The sequence below is a fragment of the Orcinus orca genome, chromosome 1 (genome assembly GCF_937001465.1).
Source record: "Orcinus orca chromosome 1, mOrcOrc1.1, whole genome shotgun sequence".
Lineage (NCBI taxonomy): Eukaryota > Metazoa > Chordata > Mammalia > Artiodactyla > Delphinidae > Orcinus > Orcinus orca.
In genome coordinates this window covers 122,313,706-122,332,463 of record NC_064559.1, presented here as the reverse complement: position 1 = coordinate 122,332,463, position 18,758 = coordinate 122,313,706, and positions in this window count along the sequence as shown.

The window sequence follows — 18,758 nt, the reverse complement described above, 5'->3', positions numbered from 1 at the left end:
AGCTATTTGTCACCACGGTGACGTAAGGCAAGAGAATCTCAAATAACACACAAGAAATATCCGATGCAGTCCACTTCTTGTACCATTCAGATTTCCTCATGACTTACATAAAACCCAATCTGTCACAGGTGGTGGCAAAGCACATTTTTTGCAAAGACACAAGAGAGTTTGTGGGAAAAAAATAAAAACTATATTCCATGCCACAGACACTATAGGGTGACCAACACTTTTCTCCCCAGGGATTCTGAGCCTTTGTTCTTTGGCTTGTAATGTGGTTGCTGCAATTGTTTTGTCACTGCTATTACCAGGCAGGAAATCAGTTAAATGAGTTTCACACATACACTCATGACTACCCCTTTCATAGACCTGTCGTGCCATTACTGATGTGACCGGAAAGAGATTAAGTCATTCTTTCCAACTATTTGGTTAGTGATTCCTCAGTGATGGATGCAATTTGATGGATAAATTGTGCAACACCTATAGATCAATCCAGATGTTTCTTCCTCAGATTTCCTTATCTCCATCCTTCTAACCTTTTTTCCAGGCCCCTGAAAATCTGTTCCAGTCATTCAACATTAGCCATACTCCAGACCACTTCTCAACCCATGTGAATTTAGTAACAAGATTATTACTCACAGCCATGCTGGGAGGAATTCTTTTTACCACTGTCCTTTAGAACCATTCCTGCTTGGTGTGTGGCAGTGGTCTCTTTTCAGCTAGAGACCAGCCTATTGTGCTAATCTATCTTGGAAATAGGACAGGTGTAGAAAAGCCGTAAGTGTGAGTTGAAAGAGAGAGATCAGCGTAATATGGATAAGTATTATGAAAATGTGGGCCACAAAATCATGTAATTTTACTCATGCCTTCTGGATTTGATCAAGTTCAATTCTCACTATACCATTTCCACTGTACAATTGCTTGCTTATTTGTTCTTGTGGCTTATGTTTAGTAGATCTAATAATACTCAACTCCAAATGGAAAATGCAGAGCCCATGGTCAGAAACCCAGAGCATGCCAGGAGTTTTTCTACAGAAAGAGAGTAGTTTTGATTCGTTTTCTTTCTTTCTTTCTTTCTTTTTGGTCACAAACGGCATTGCCTTTCTCCATAACCTTCCCAGAAGTCTGCTATTCGGTCTACTAGAGACTCCACACGTCACCATTATACAACTGTGATGTCTCCAACACCATTGGTTTCCTGGAACATATGGCACAAATAGAAGGCATCTTGCATTGCAACCTGAACCTGCTACAAAGTTCTCTTTTTTTCTGTGACTTGAAACTGTCAGACTTCTCAGTCACATGATAAGTAGGTTGAAATAGTATCCCCTAGTTTGGTGTAGACTTCCTCCAAAATCTAAAGAAATTCACCAAGAACTTTCTTAACAATAGGGAGTGCAATTCATGGTAACTTTATTTTTACCACATGCCCCAGACCACAGACCCCTAAAAACTTCAAACAATCCATTCTTTGGCACACTTACAGGCATCTAAGGTACTTACCACTTTCTGTTCACCAAGTCCAATCAATGGCATTACTAGAGTGTATCAGTGTCATGCAGAGCCCTGTGAGAGCTGGATGTAGCCCCAGGGCAAGAAAGTGAATGTACACTCCTACAATTCTTATACATTTTAATTAAAGAAAAAGTTCTTTACTTACTCTGCTGGGTAGTACCTATTATTATACAATGTTGAATAGAAGCAATGGTAGTATATATCGTTTACTTTTTCTTGATTTTAAAGAATGGCACAGGTTTTTCTTTGTGTCTAATATAATTGTGAACAAATTATTTATGGAAATTTAGGGTAGAATTTGTGCCTTCAAAGCACCTAGCAAAAGAGAGTTAAGAAAGCGAATAATTTTATAGTGTTAATTATATGCCAAGAGAGGTTCTAAGCATCTTGCATATTTTTAAATTAATCTTATTAAAAAATACAAGAAGATAATTTTATTAGTCCTATGTTATAGAAGAAGGAAACACATAGCACAGAGACTATTATCCCAATCACATAGCTAGTAAGTGGTTGAGCAGGGCATAATAATTGGGCAGTTTGTCTCTCAAATCCATATTCCTAAAACTATGTTATGCTGTATTAGAAGGTAATCTAGAATCCATTTCTTACTTATCTACAAAGATCCAAATTATAAAGATGTTCCTTGACTTTATTTTGTAGTCATCTAGATGTGATTTTCCTTCCTTTTTCCTTTTTCTTCTTGTTAGCAAGGTGAAACAACACAAGGATTTTTGTATTTTTAAGAAAATTAGCACATATATACATATTCTACTTGTAAAAATTTCATATTATATCAAGACAGGTATTTAATTTAGATTTTTCAAAACCAGAAGCTTCCTACCCATGAACAGTAAGTTTTGACACTAGCTGTTTTTTAATGAGTTTGGTTCCAACTGGGACTCTAATATATCTATGTGTACTCCTTAAAAAAAATCATCAATCTAATAACACTAAATTTTTCAAACTTCAATTTGATAAGCACAAATTCAATTATCAAGTGTTCTCTGGGAGCTCTAACCTAAAAGTCATAGTCACACGTGGCCACAGGCTGTAATGGGAGAATAAACCGCTTGTTAGAAACGGCTCAAATTGGTGTTTAATCATTCCTTCACATGAGAATGGCATACAATTAAAAAAAATAAATAAGTAGAAGTACCAAGTTTAAAGTGAATTAAATAATGTTTAAGATTCAAATACTCAACGTAAACATGATAATATTTTAAAACACAGATTATTGACAACTTCTCAAGGACTTACCTGCAGTAGAGATTGGTGCTCAATACTAAATGTCAGAAGAAATACATAATATGATACCTAGAGAGTGTATGAGCATTACCTTAAAAGGGCAATTGGAATGAGTGAGGAAATGTAGAGATAGTAAAGAAATTTTTTATGGTATGTACATCATATTTTCTGGACTACAGTGTCATGGTGGAAGGCAGGGAGAGGATGGTAAAAGAAAATGATTACTCTTGCAATTTACATTTGATGATAACAATTATGTTTTCCCCTGAGCAAGTTCAGAGAGCACTGATAATCAAAAGACAATCTCAACTGAGTATTTTTCTTTTTTTTAAGGATAAAAACCTGGATCATTTTGGGATACAGTGGAAAGGCTGAAGCCAGATTCACAAATATTGAGTTCATGTCTCAGCAATCCCACTTAGTTAGCTGTGTGCTTTTGGAAAAGTTTCCTAAACATGCTGAAACTTAGGCTTCTTATCTGGAAAGTGAGGACATTGCTTTTTGGCCTTCAGAATTTTGTGAATATGATTTAGAATATTAGGTAGGGGAACAAAATTTGCCACCCCAAAATGTCTCTTTGGCATGTGAATTATTTTGAGCTTAAAACCACAAAGGCCCAAAAGACTCAGGAAGAAACTTTGACCTTCCCCCCTCACTGTCTAAAATAATATAGATAGAGGGTTTGTTATAGATAAATAGAGCTATTACCAGAGATATATGCAAAGAATATGGGCTATGTGTGGTGGAGGTAACTCTAGGCAGAGCCTAGAGATCAGAGTCCACTCTGTGTCCCATAGTCTCTGCATGGCTCTGCAAATATTTATTTACCAAACATTTCCTTTTCCATCTCCATAATAGTTGGTATTGTAAAGAATGTTTTTCAGGTAACTTTGATTAAGTTACTATCAGAATAATGAACCTCTCTGCAACTTCCTGACAAACTTCCTACAAAGAAAACATCACGTATTTTAATCACTATTGTTATTAGAATATTATTTCATGCATTTATCCAGATTTCATCAACATTTAACTTTCCCAAACTGTTTTTACTTTTGCCTTTTGAAATAATTTCAAACCGCACACAGTGGACTTTGTTTTATAGATCTCCACTAGGCAGCTACTGGACATTGTAAGACCTATGGGTCTAAATAGAAAAAGGGAGGGAGAGCATAGTTCTGGACCAAGTGTGGACTGTCCCTGACCTCACAATAGGCTGTAGCAGGATGAGCTCCTTTTGGCAGTTTGAGCTTCTCTGAGATGAGGATGTCATGGCCCTAGGTACTGTAATGGCAGATTAAGGAGCCTCCAAGGCAGAGACGGCACAGCAGAGGTCTCTACTAAGGAGAACTAAGAGAGGAGCCTTTGCAAACAGCTAGCACGGCTTTGCTGCTGTCTTTCTTGGATCTACTGTTAGGGACAGAGTCATTCTAGCCCGTCTCCAGAGGAATATCAAGACCCTCATCCTTGGGCTGAGCCAGGTAAAGCATTATTTAAAGTGATTAAAAGCAGGGATACTTATATTCCTGCCTCTTCCCAGACTCCAGAGGAGATAGCTATCATCCTGAAACAGTGCTTCAAACCAGGAGCCTTGTGGTGGACCCTGCTCACAGAAGCTTCTCAGAAGGGTGCCTCCCACAGAGGAAGATGGAGTCCAGACTCCTGGGTCGATGAGATGGAGGGAGGAAACAGTGAGACGAGACAGAAGAAGAACCTTGGAGAAGAGGCCCGGTGCCCTCTAGTGTCATGGTGTCATCACAAGGGGACTGGAATCACTTACCTTCCTTGCTGGTGACCACACACAAAGTAATAAAAATGGAAAAGACATAAGGGCCAAGAAGGAGAGGCCATTTCTCACTTGAAGAGAAAACATGTGTCTTCCCTCTCACCCTGAGTTCCAGTCTGTCCTTAATCCATCCTCCAGGCTTTCCCCACTAAAAGGGCAGACTGGCTTTGACAGAGCTTGAAAATCCTAGTTTGTGCTCTTATAGGGTTCTGGGTCTTGGGAATGCTTTATCACTGGCTCCAAATTCAGACACTATAAAACAACATACACTTTAGATTACAAAACAACTTGGGACTGGGGATGAACTGTTTGATAAATGAGACAAGAAGATGGCTTCTGTATACTGGCTCCTAGGTTATTTATTTCTTCACTGCAGGGTGCAACCCATTTGCTCAAAAGCCGCCTGGTCCAAACTAAAATATTTACACATCCAATTATTTTTAAAAGAGCCCAAACAAGCAGATTTTTAGCCATTTGGAGCCTTCCTTCTTTGCATACTCATAAAACCTCACCTCTAGCAATAGATAGGTTAAGACCTGGCCATAAAGACCCCAAACCGCTGCTGCCCTTCTGCAGCTCTCTAACATGTTGTCACCTAGACACATAAGCCCCCTCTCTCGGGAGTTGTCCTGCCCTTCTCCACTTCTGAGGAACAACCCTACGTGAGCCTCTGGACAGATTCCTATGGGAAGGGCCTTCCTATTCCCACACAGTACAAACCTGTCAAAGTGTCACCCAATAAAGTGCCACCTCATGGTCATATCTTTTACCTTGATCAACCCCCAAATCCCTCAAACCCCTTATAAATATGCCTGTGCATGTTAATTAAAAGAAAGCTGAAATACCTCTATTAATATAAGATGAAGCAGAATTCAGAACAAGGAACATTATCAAGGATAAAGAGAGACATTACACTATGAAAAAGTAGTCAGTTATCTGAGATTATTTGAAAATTCTCAATGCATGTGCATGTAAAAGCTGAGCTTCAAAATACATGAAGAAAATCTGATAGAATAAAAAGAAAAAATAAAAAAAATTATCCACAATCATAATTGAAGACTTCAATATTCCTTTTTCAGGGATTGATCAAAAGAGTAAATGGAAAATCAGTAAGATATAGGAGACCCGAAAAACCTATCTACACACTTGACCAAAATTATACAACGGTTCACCTAACAACAACAGAATAAAAATTCTTATCAAGTGCATGTGAAACATGCACCAAGACAGACCATATTCTGGGCTATAAAACAACTCTTAACAGATTTTTAGAAATAGAAATCATACAAAAGATTATCTCAGATCACAATGGATTAAACTAAAATCAATAACAGAAAGATATCTGGAAACCACAACAAATACTTAGAAATTGATCAACACACTTCTGTGAAGACACGGGCCAAAGAAGAAAAGAAGTCTCAGGGAAATTTTAAAAATATTTGTCCTGAATGAAAAGGAAAAAGACACATCAAAGTTTATTGGATGCAGCTAAAGCAGCGTTCAGCAGGAAAAATATAACATTAAATGCTTATATTAGAATAATCTTCTAATTAATCATTTGCCACATATATTCAATTATCAACACGAAAGATAGGATTTTTAAATGTAATTAGATTATGTTACATCACTGGCTGTCCATCTCACACAGAGCAAAATTCAAAAAGTTTATCCTGGTCTTCAAGGCTCTATATGACATGGCACCATGATACATACATCTCTGACCTCATTTCCTCCCACCTGGGGCTTGTGCTCCAGCATAAGCCTCCTTGCTCTTCCTTAAAAACAACAAAAATACTTCTGCCTCCAGTTCTTTGCAATTATATCTCGATTTGGCAGTTTCATTTTGCTTTTTTTTGCAGTACGCGGGCCTCTCACTGTTGTGGCCTCTCCCGTTGCGGAGCACAGGCTCCGGACGCGCAGGCTCATCAGCCATGGCTCACGGGCCTAGCCGCTCTGCGGCATGTGGGATCTTCCTGGACCGGGGAACGAACCCGTGTCCCCTGCATCGGCAGGTGGACTCTCAACAACTGCGCCACCAGGGAAGCCCTCACTTTGCTTTTGATGGACACATGACTTAGCCTCTCCCTTCATTAGGGCTCTAAGACTTTCTTTATTAGGGAGGCTTCTCTAACCAGCCCATGTGAAATATCATGTAAATATATATGTCCCACAGTAGAAGTTAATATTTGAACACAATAGAAGTTAATATTTTGCTCACTTAACAGGGAGCATGCAGGTATGGCAGTGATATGACTCTCCTCCACATCTTTGCTCAGAGTCTCAGGCTGAGTGGAGCCAGGCTACAATTTTCATGTAGCTTTCAAGCTAACTGGGGTCACTGCCACCCATGCTAGTCAGAAGATGACAAGCATGAAAAAAAGGGAGCATAGCAGTTTTTTATTTTGATTTGTGTGTTTATGGGCCAGACCTGAAGGCTGTACATGTAACTTCTGAGCACATTTCAGTGAATGAAACTCCATCCTATGACTACACTTGACCTCAACTGGAGGCTGGCTGATACAGTGTAGCTGTACTTTCTCAGGTAAAAGAGTACATTGTGAATTTTGGTGAAAAATGAGAAGTCTCTATTAAGCTGTGTCTTATTTTTCCTTGTAATACTAGCTCCTTCCACACTGTCCTCTATTTGTTTCCTTCCTGTCTGTCTAGACTGAATAAAACGGAAGAATCCTGAGAACAGGTACTTTGGGTATTTTTCGCTTTTGCTGAGAAATGATCATAAATGCCTTATTATTTTCATATTTAGACATTTAAATAGGCTTAGATACTGAAGCTTCCACAATGATATTAGGGAAATAGTGAATGGAAGTGAAAATAATTAGTAACGTTAAAGATCTATTAAAATCTTCTTAGGAAACAGAAGGTGAATGATGAAATTGTTCTTAATTCTGAGGCACGTTAGGTATATTCTATTATTTTTATTTCTTATGAGTAAGCGTGCATAACAAGAGTCGTAGCTCTTTATCCAGCATGAGAAGTCTACATATACTTCCTGCTTTTTACTCTCGTAGGAGAGAAAAAAGTTTTCTTTGACCCTCATAGTGTCTCTGACTGGATCTGAAAGTTAAACTGACAAAGCCCAGATCAGGAGAAAAGCATAAAAGTTTATTTAATATAAATTTTATGTGACACAGGAAAATTAGTAAGGAAATAAAGACCCAAAGAAACAGACCTGTGTATTTTTACGCTAGGTTTGATGAACATGGGCAGTGGTAGAGGAATGAGATAGGGTGAGTAGTATGGAGGAATTGTAGTAATCTTGGAGAAACTAAGCAAGCTTATTTGTTAGGATTCTTTTTGGCATCCTTTTGTCTTCAGAGATATGGATACTCCTTTCCTCTGAGTATAGATAGGACACCTTTCACGTGAAGGATTTATGACCTGTTTCACGAAAGAAGGGAGAGGAAAGAGAAGGTCAGTGACCTTCCTGCTTCTGCTGTTTCCTCAAACTCTTTGAGCTTAAAATATTCAAAACACCAATATGCCATATTTTGAGGTAGCATGTCCTGAACCTTATCACTCTCAAATATTCAGAACTGAAAAAAAATTCCAGAGAAATCTTAAAACCAGAATTAAAGTCATTCTAGATGTTTTCTGCAGTAAAGTCAGAAGTGAGGATAGACCTCCAAATCTCTCCCTACCACAGTAGAAAACAGAAGTACCACTTCCTGGATGATAGTAACTAGTTGTGACACAGGCATGCAAAGAATGGGGGAGCACAAATCTTGGCCCATTCTTCCAACATTAAAGCCAGCAGAGAACCATCTTTATCTGACTCTGCTGCCCTCTGCCTCCCTCTATTTTCATCTACTTTAGTCACATGGTCTTCTTTTCTGTGTCAAATCTCTCTGTCTCCCCCATACAAGGAGACCTGTGATTTCATTTAGTGCACACTCAGGTAATACAGGGTAATCTCTCCTTAAGATCCTTAACTTAATCATATCTGATAAGTCTCTTTTTGCCATATTAGGTAACATTCACAGTTTGTAGGGATTAGGATCTCAATATATTGGGGAGGGGGCATTATTCAAACTCTCACACTGTTCAAGACACTTTTAGAATTATTAGCCAATGTTTAAACCAATAGCAAGTTAAGTTTGAGTCAGTTCTTCAGTTCTCATAATAGTGCCAATCCAAGTAGTCTGAGATGATCAAAATCAATATATTTCATGAATCTCATAGATGATCCTAAATCTGATTTATTTATTTTTCAAAAAAGTTCTATTTACTTCAACTGTCACTTACTTAAGTATCCTGCAGTTCATGTCTTAAACTGGTGACTTGAACTGATCCATCTTTAGGAAAGCAAAAAAAAAAGCTTGTTAATAATTTTTCTACATTCTAGAAAGCAATTAGCCATCATAGTTACATTCATTAACCAAGTGGTAAAATAATACTGGAGAAAATATTACCAGCTTTCCCTCCTTTATCATTAAAGGAGGGAAAGCTGGTAATAAAAATATTACCAGCTTTCCCTCCTTTATCATTTGAACACTTTTTGCTGATTTAATACCTTTTAGAATAGCCATTGACATGTCTTAATTAGCAATGTGGAGAGAAATTTACAAAATGAATATGAAGTTATGTTAAACATAAATCAAACTGCTACCAGCTGTGTAATCACCCTCAAATATGCTACATAACATATAAATATATTATAAAGAAGACATCTACATGCATAGGCTCAAGAATTTTAACTTCCTGGAGTACAGAGCCTTGTATAATCTAGATACTATAAATGTAATAGTGGTTGGTACTGTGTTGAACATGGTGTTACAAAGTAAATTGCTGCAGCAAAGTGCCTTGCTATAGAAGATAGACAGACAATACTCTTTTTAATTTAAAAAAAATTTCCTTTGCTTCCAAGAGCTTGTTAAAATTCCCATAGGGCAATTACCGCAAATCATCTTACCTAGGAAAGAACATACATAAATTTTATTTCACAAAATTATCTATCCTTTTTGAAAGTTGCCTGGGAATGAATTGAATCATTTTGTATCATTATCCATTCTCTATTATAGAAATCTGAGATCTGGAGTCACAAGTTTTTTCTTATTCAGTGTCTCTACTATATTTACAATAAATGTATATGTGGTAATAACATTTTAATAGAAGTACAACATATCACAAATTCTGGAGAACAAATATTTTCTCAGTTAAGCATCATATGAAAATAAATTTGCTCTGAGGCAAAATAGTGCAATGGGAAGAACTAATATATATATATATATATAGGTTTTAGTACTGATACCTCCAATTAGGAGTTATTTCAGCTTTGGGAAAATACTTGAAAATTCTCACAAATATCTAGAAGGGGAAAGGCACATTTGTGCCCAGGTCAGGACTATCTGTGCTACAAGCACCAGTTATTGGAGGCAATTTGCATTTGTTCATTCATTTATTGAATATATGGTTTCATATTTATTAAATTACTTCTATGAACCAAACATTGTTCTAGGAACTGAGAATACTTCCATAAAAAACATACAAACAGGGCTTCCCTGGTGGCGCAGTGGTTGAGAGTCAGCCTGCCAATGCAGGGGATGCGGGTTTGTGACCCGGTCCGGGAAGATCCCACATGCCACGGAGCGGCTGGGCCCGTGAGCCATGGCCACTGAGCCTGCGCGTCTGGAGTCTGTGCTCCGCAACGGGAGAGGCCACAACAGTGAGAGGCCCTCGTACTGCAAAAAAACCCAAAAAAACAAAAAGAAAAAAACATACAAACAAACAAAAATTCCAGACAATGGTAGCTAGAGCTCACATTCTATCCTGTATCTGAGAGGATAGGGAAGGGAGAATAGTAGATAAATTAAATAAAGAAAAGAATAGTATATTAGAAAGTATAACTGTTATGGAGGAAAATACAGCAGAAGAGGAAGACAAGGAGATAGGAAACCCAAGTGTAGGGAGGAGTAGTGCAATATTTCAAAAGGAGAAAGAGCAGGCCTTAAGAAAATAACACTTTCGTCAAGTCTTACAGAAGGAAAAGAAGCAACCTATATAGATATATGGGGAAAGTGCATTCAGTTCAAAGGGTATCAAGTAGACCACATAGGAGCAAATAAATATAAAGGAATGATGATAAGATTTTACCAGGTTGGAGCCACAAGAAAGTGAGAAAGGCACAAAAGAATTGAAAGCATGTGCAAGGAAGTGATTACAATGTTTGTGATTTCCTGCAAAATTTATCTTGACAAGGAGGAGTTAAATACCTGAGGAGTCTGAAGGAGCATGAAATATTGGTAGGATTAATGGATTGGCAGTCCCTGTGGGGCTGAACGATTGTTAGAATCTTGTGCCAGAAGGGATTAGCTTAATAAGAAAGGATATGGTGGTCAGAGAGCAGGATAATTGAATTTGAGTGCATGGAGAGGTAATGGTACATATTGGTAATGGGGCATATTCAGTGAGTGACTGGCTGAGGTAGGTGGTAAGACAAGAATAAACACAAGAATAAGGAAAGAAGTTCAAGGAAATATAGGCCAGGCTGTTGGTGTGATCCTAACTCTAGATATAGAAATCATCAGGAATTAGGACAGGAGTAGTGTTGAGCAATATGATAGTATGACAGGAGTTAAAACCTTGAATAAGTGAGAGAGATAACCTGTGTGTATATAGATGACTAAAAAATATTAAAAAAAAAACAAAAAAAACCGTAATATCTTATCAACAAAGAGTCAGTGCTGGGAGTATTTGTACAGGAGGGAAGAAGAGTAGTTTGGAAGAGGAAACATGAAGCAAGAAAGACTCCTAGCTCACGTTAAGGCTCATGGCTGGAGGAGAAAAAAAATCACCACAATTTTAAAAGGCTACAGGGGAATCAGTATGCTTAAAGGAGATCAGAGCTTGGTCTTAAGAAAGTTAAAAAAAAAAAAAAAAGAAGAAAAAAATAAAAACAAACAACAACAACAAAAAAAAACAACTTCCAGAGAAGAGAATGAGGATATACTTTCTGCTGTTGTCAGACTATTTGCTTGAAAGGCAAGAGGGGCTTCTAGAAATGTTATGAAAGATGGGGACAGAATAAAGGATAAAAAGAGCCAGAAGAAAATTAGAATGCAAGGTCTGAATTCTAAGATTCATAATCTAGGATGAGAATCCTAGGAAGGTGTGGCTTCTTCTAGGGAGTGGCAAAATTAGGAATGAAGGAGATAGAAAAATTATCTATGTTAATTTCAAGGTAGATAGTCTCAGCATAGCTCTGAGTGTTAGAGATAGAGATAGAGGGGTGCCTGGAGCCTTCACTTCTAATTTAAGAGCTGTGTGAGTACTACTGGGACTTAGAGTATGTAGGGTTCTATCTAGTTCACTAGAGATAGAGGTCTAAGGTCTGGGAAATGAAGGTCCAATCTGAGTACACAGTCATCCTCTTGTCAGTAGGTAATACGTAGTGGAGGCACCTCATAAAATATTAAACAGTTAAAAGTAACAGATAAGACACATGCAGAGTAATATTAGTAGGTACTAAAATTAGAGTATTTAGTGAAAATAGTAAGAAATCAAATTAAACATTAAATAATACCATTTCTACAAATTACAAACACCTAAAACAAAATAACAATACAGAGAAATAAACACAGGATAATTTTTTTCAAACAAAGAGATCTTAGACATGAAACACATGAAAATAATAAATTAGGCTTCACAAAAATTGAAATCTCTACTTTTTAAAAAAACATTGATAAGAAACTGAAAAAGTAAACTAATTTATTGGAAATATACACATGTGTTATGGGACTAGCATACAGAAAAAGAGCTATTACATCTCAATAAGAAAACAAGTAATTTATTAAAAACTGACAAAAGATGAATAGAGATGTCACAAAAGAAGATATGCTTGTAAGTACATGAAAGATGGTCAACATCAAAGTCATCTGGTAAATATAAATTAAGGAAAGTAAGATATCACTACCTACCCATGAGAATGGTTAAATTAAAAAAAAAAACCAAAAAACTGAAATACAAATGTATGGAATTCTCACATATTGCTGGTGATTCAGTCACTTTGGAAACTGTTGACATTTCCTTAGAAAGTTAAAAAACACTATATGACACAAGAATTCACTCCTAAACATTTACCTGAAATAAATGGAAATATTTTTACACGTTAAAACTTCTACATGAATGTTTATAGAAGGTTTACTCACAATACTTACACCCCGGAAAGAACCTAAAAGTCCAACAGGTGAGTGGATAAAGAAATTTTGGCCTATTCATATAATGAAATACTGCTCAGCAGTAAGAAGTGAAAACAAAAACTAAAATAAAAGCCTACTAATACAGACAACAAGATGAATGAATCTTAAAAGCATTATGTTAATCAAAGGAAGCCCAAAATAAACACATTATAATTCCACTTATTTGATATTCTGGAATAGGCAAAACCAGTCTATAGTGACAGAAAAATGGTTGCCCAGGGTAAGAGGCATATTTCTCAAAAGGGCAAAAAAGAACTTCCTGGAGTGAATGAAATGTTCTATAACTGGATTTTTTAATAAATTTATTTTATTTATTTTTATTTTATTTATTTTATTTTTGGCTGCGTTGGGTTTTCGTTGCTGCGCATGGGCTTTTCCCTGGTTGGGGCAAGCAGGGGTTACGCTTCCTTGCAGTGCATGGGCTTCTCATTGTGGTGGATTCTCTTGTTGTGGAGCACGGACTCTAGACATGTGGGCTTCCGTAGTTGTGGCCCACGGGCTCTAGAGCACAGGCTCAGTAGTTGTGGCGCACGGGCTTTGTTGATCCGCGGCATGTGGGATCTTCCCGGACCAGGGCTCAAACCCATGTCCCTTGCATTGGCAGGCGGATTCTTAACCACTGTGCCACCAGGGAAACCCCTAGAACTGGATTTTTGTGGTGATTATGTGTTTTATAAAAATTTATTTACTGTGCATTAAAAATGGATTCCTCTTATTATAAGTCAATTATATCTTGAGAGAATTGATTTTAAAAAACCTAACCCTTCAGAATAGCAAAGCAAACATATGAAATATATAGATATATAAATGGGAAAAAAAATATTTGCAACCCATATTAAAAGGACTAATCTTTTTTTTAAATTTATTTATTTTATTTATTTTTATTTTTTACTGTGTTGGGTCTTTGTTGCTGAGTGCGGGCTTTGTCTAGTTGCAGCAAGTGGGGACTACTCTTTGTTGTGGTGTGCAGGCTTCTCATTGTGGTGGCTTCTCTTGTTGCAGAGCATAGGCTCTAGGCGTGCAGGCTTCAGTAGTTGTGGCTCACAGGCTCTAGAGCACAGGCTCAGTAGTTGTGGGGCACAGGCTTAGTCGCTCTGCAGCATGTGGGATCTTCCTGGACCAGGGCTCAAACCCATGTCCCCTGCATTGGCAGGCAGAGTCTTAACCACTGCGCCACAAGAGAAGCCCAAAAAGACTAATCTTTTTAATGTATGAGTCCCACTAGGAATTGTAAAGAAAAAAATCCAACAAGGAAAGCAAAAAATGGGCAAAGAAAATGAATGGATAATTCACACACACACACACACACACACACACAATGTGTGGCTGGGAATGGAGTGAGAATAGAATTAGCTTTTAAAAATTTAAAAATTGTTCTTTATCATTCATAAATAGAAAAATGTATGTTTAAGGTATCCAGAGGTAACACTGTTTATCAAATTGTCACAAATCCAAGTTAGAAAACACTTTGTCAATAGATAGCTAGTGGAACGCAGCCGCACAGCACAGGGAGATCAGCCCGGTGCTTTGTAAACACCTAGAGGGGTGGGATAGGGAGGGTGGGAGGGAGATGCAAGAGGGAGGAGATATGGGGATATATGTATATGTATAGCTGATTCACTTTGTTATAAAGCAGAAACTAACACACCATTGTAAAGCAATTTTACTCCAATAAAGATGTTAAAAAAAAAAAGAAAACACTTTGTCTAGGGAAACTGTGGAGAAAGTAGATAATCTCATACATTGCCAATGGGAGTGTAAATGGTATGCTATTTTTGTAACAATTTGAAAATATCTACCAGAAATAAAAATATAAATATCTTTTGAACCAGAATTCCCAATCTAGGGACTTTTTCTTGGAGATATATTCATACACATTCAAAATAATATGTACAAGATTATTATTAACATTAATCATAATAGCATAGAACATTAATATAGGACATTAAGATTAATCAATAGAGCACTGTTTATGTAAGTTTTGGTACATCTATAAAATACTCAAAGAAAATCAGGAAACCCTCATGCTCCATTGAAATTGGAAATATACACTGGCAGGAATAAAAGAAAGCTATGTTAACAATATGTTTAGTATCCTTGTCCTATAGTCAGATGGAAAGAAAACACTGGGAAGATGAGAGATAGAGGGAGACAGAGGAATACTATTCACAATATAACTTTCTCATGCTTTTCATTTTTTGATCCATAGATATGTTGAACCACTGTAAAAAGAAAGCATATTCATTTTAAATTAATTGTCAAAATGACTATTTTTTCTATCTGAATTATTTTTACAGATAGACAAAATCAATTGTACTTTATCTCATATCTTACTTCAGTGAAATATGTATATAATGTGCTTGACAGTCATTAAAGATTTGCTCATCTCCCCATTTAACTGAGATATGACATTTATGTGTGCTTTGGTTTTTCATAGATTGCAAGAGTATTTTTAGCACAGTTTTCAGATAGTGTATGTAGCCAATTTCACAAAAATATTGTAAAGATTAGTACAAGGAAAAACTTGTGAAAAAGGTATAATTTTATTTCATTATCGAACAATTGAAAAAAAATAAAACAATAGTAAAATAAAGTTATAGACACAGTACCATCCAAGGTCAATAAAAACATATTAAACAAATATTATTTCATCAAAGTATGAAGATATTTCTGCCTATGTTGTTACTGTTCATTTCCCCTGCTGATAGCTGGTCTTAGTATTCTGAAATACTGTATTGTGAAAACCACAAGCTAAGACATCAGCAATCAGCTAATGATATAAATGGGGTTCTTTTTTTTAAATTTTTATTTTATATTGGAGTATAATTGACTTACAATGTTGTGTTAGTTTCAGGTGTACAGAAAAGTGATTTAGTTATACATATATCTATTCTTTTTCAGATTTTTTTCCCATATATGTTATTACAAAGTATTGAGTAGATTTCCCTGTGCTGTATAGTAGGTCTTTGTTGATTATCTATTTTATATGTAGTAGTGTGTATGTTAATCCCAACCTCCTAATTTATCCCTCCCCCTACCTTTCCCCTTTGGTAACCATAAGTTTGTTTCCTAAGTCCGTGAGTCTGTTTCTGATAAGCTGTTTTCTTCTGATTGGTATCACTCTGCACTTGAAAGCCAGAGTGGTTTGTTCCCTTCAGTCCATCTTAATATTGGGGGTTTTAAATTCATCTCTTGTGGTGCATTTGCAACAGGACATTTGTAACAGTAAAAGACTGGGAGGAATTATCAACGAGCAGGACTATATTTATTTGTGATTTAAAAAAAAAATTTTTCAGTATCTCTTTAAAAAGTACTAACCAAGTTAATGTTCATCAAGCTGCTGCAGCAGAAACTAGTTGAGACACCCCCATTATGTTAGCCTTATTCAGCCCTATTCTTTCCACCCATTCAATCGGTCTCCTACTGATGTTTTTCCCCCTCTCTTTCTTGCCCTCTGAAAATGATTGCCCTCTAGCTAAAGTTGTTCTATGCACCTGATGTTTACTTTTCCAAAACAACACTCCTTAACACTCCTTTCCTTTGTAAGCATTCTTCATCCCAGAAGGGTCATGGAACAATAACCTCGAGGACCACCAGAACCTATTCCGGAACCACCTGACTCTAGCCCTAATGATCTCAATGTCTCCAGGAGGGAAGAAGAATGCAAGACTACACAGCCCCGATCCTTATCTACAGCCCTGTTTTCCACTCTGAAACTATAAGACCCTTCCATTTCCCAGGAAGGGGGGCACAGTCTTGAGAGTGTTAGCCTGCTGTGGCCCCCTTTGCCTGGCAAAGCTACTCCTTCTTACTCCTCCAAAATTCTGTCTCCACATTTCTGTTCAGCACTGGTAGACAGAGACTGGGTGTTTTGGCAACAAGTCATCCTTGCTAGAGACTAATGATTGTTTCACACAAGAAAAGTAGTTAAAACTTACAACTTAATTGCCTATAACCTAAATTCATATTTTGTCCCAGCAGGCATGATAAACAAAGCATTTTCAAACAATTTTTTTTAACCTCTGTAATAGTTAGACTTACTGTTATTGATTTAAAATAGGTCAGTGTTGCCGAGTACTGTATGCTATCTATCACAGTGGAAAAGAATGACACACAATATAGCAGTCACCCAAACAATGCAGAAGCTTGTATATTTATATCATTGGCTCCTAAAACAATTAATTTGTGCATGTTTTCCTAGCAGCAATTAGTAGCAGGCAGGAGTTTTAATGAAATAAAGTTGTGATTCCCACAGGGACTATTTATAATGAACATTACAAAACAAGAGCTTCAAACTATTTATGTTAAGAATTGATTAATAACAAAGCCATTAAGCTACATATTCTGTTACATATTGTGCCAATTTAAGGAATACTGCTAATTAAGTAATCATAATCATTTGCATGTGCCATATCTAATTAACTTTTTATATCTCTTTAAGTTTTTTCTTTAGGACCAACAGCATTCAAGTGGCATTAGCAAAAGGAACATTTAAGCCATTTCCTGTAATATTGTTTTCCAATAAAGTAGATTTCTATGAAAACACTAAGAGAGTTTAATCAGAGTAAGTGGTTTCTCATAACAATTACTTTGGGCTGCGCCAAGTTTACTCTTGAGGGAATGAATTAACATTAGGTTAAGTGAGATTTTAAAATGTTACTATGTAAATTAAGTTTGGAAAGTAGTTTTAAAAATTCTGAAAAAGTTTATCGCTAGAGTGTTAATGCCTAAAAGGATTATACTGATCTGTTTTCTATGTGTATTATTTAAAGAATGCTATATATGCATCCAGGAAGAGTCCTAAAGATTTTTGATCTTGGTATTAAGGGAAGGTTTAGACTTTTCTTCAGTATCTGCGTCATAGAAAATTATACCTTCAAAATAGTTCCACCTTTACAAATAAATTTTAGGATCTGTCTCTATTCAAACTAATTTCAAACTAATTTTAAAGTATTATTCATCATCAAACAATAGCTTCTAGAATTAGTTTAATTTTCAACATCCTCAAAATTTTATAAGATATTACTGGTTCTTAAACTTATTAATCATATAAAATTTTACACTGAATGACACAATCCAGAATATTGTTCACAATTAAGTAGAATGGTAGATTTGATTGTTGACATTATCAAATCAATTAAAAGTTAAAACTAAATTTGTTGTTCTTGATGGTGCATTCTTCCCATAACTATGTTAGGGGAAACACTGATTGAAACCTCATACCCTGGCTAGGCACCACAGTAACCATTTGCATGAGTTATTTTATGACAGGAGGTTCTGGTAAGGAACACAGAATGAAGGAACACAGAACTAACAAGCCACCACCAACCAGAAGGATTCCGGAAAGGTCAAAAGGAGACGCCAGTCTGTATGTCCTACCAACCTCCCAGAATCCTCCTTGCTGGAATCCATCTTGGCTGAGTGATGAGCAAGCCACCAGGAAGGACCCTGAGTCAGAGTGATTGGCCTGAGACAATCCCACCATAAAGCCCTAGACTGTGAGCCACATGGCAGAGCAGTCCTCCTGGGTTCCCTTACCCTCCTGCTCTCCACACTTCCCAATAAAGTCTCTTGCTTTGTCAGCACGTGTGTCTCCTTGGACAATTAATTTCTGAGTATTAGAAAACAGCCCACTTTCAGGCCCTGGAAGGGATACCCCTTCCTGCAACAGCTACACTTCTGCATTGAATTGCCTGGAATTTTACTACCAACCTACCAGAAGTTCAACTATAATAACTGTGCAAGACATTGAATGCTTACTATGTTCAAAGTACTATGCTATGTCTTAATACAGATTATATAGCTAATACTTAATCTTGTAAGTAGGTTTTACCATCATCATTTTGCAGATGAGAAAGTGAGTGAAATGTTAAGTAACTTCTAACTCAAAGAACTAGCAAATGGCAGATCCAGTGTAGGGGGGAAAATTTGCCCCACCAAAATGTCTCTTTGGCATGTGGATTATTTTGAACAATCAAGGCCCAAAAGACTCAAGAAGAACC